The sequence below is a fragment of the Piliocolobus tephrosceles genome, chromosome 1, assembly GCF_002776525.5.
Source record: "Piliocolobus tephrosceles isolate RC106 chromosome 1, ASM277652v3, whole genome shotgun sequence".
NCBI lineage: Eukaryota > Metazoa > Chordata > Mammalia > Primates > Cercopithecidae > Piliocolobus > Piliocolobus tephrosceles.
The window spans coordinates 191,548,958-191,549,370 of NC_045434.1; positions in this window are offsets into that span (position 1 = coordinate 191,548,958).

Sequence of the window (413 nt, forward strand, 5' to 3'; positions counted from 1 at the left end):
GGCTGAGGCAGGCGAATGACGTCACCCCACCGGGGGGGGCCCGCGGGGGGAGAGGAGACCCCGACTCTCCACCCGGGGGGAGAAAGCGAGAGCCCCCCTCAAAAAAAAAAAAAAAAAAAAAAAAAGTATGTCAATGATCTGAGCAGACGAGTTTGGCTTTATAAACACAGAAGGGCTAAAGAAAGCATCAGCAAAGAACAAAGAGTATATTAGGCCCAGAACCCTGGATCACACCTGCAATCCCAGTGATTCAGGAGGCTGGGATGGGAGGATCCCTTGGGCCCAGGAGTTTCAGACCAGCCTGGCCAACATGGTGATACCCCATCTCTACAACAATTTTAAAATGGGCCAGGTAAGGTGGTTCACGCCTGTAATCCTAGCACTTTGGGAGGCCAAAGCGAGCAGACCACCTG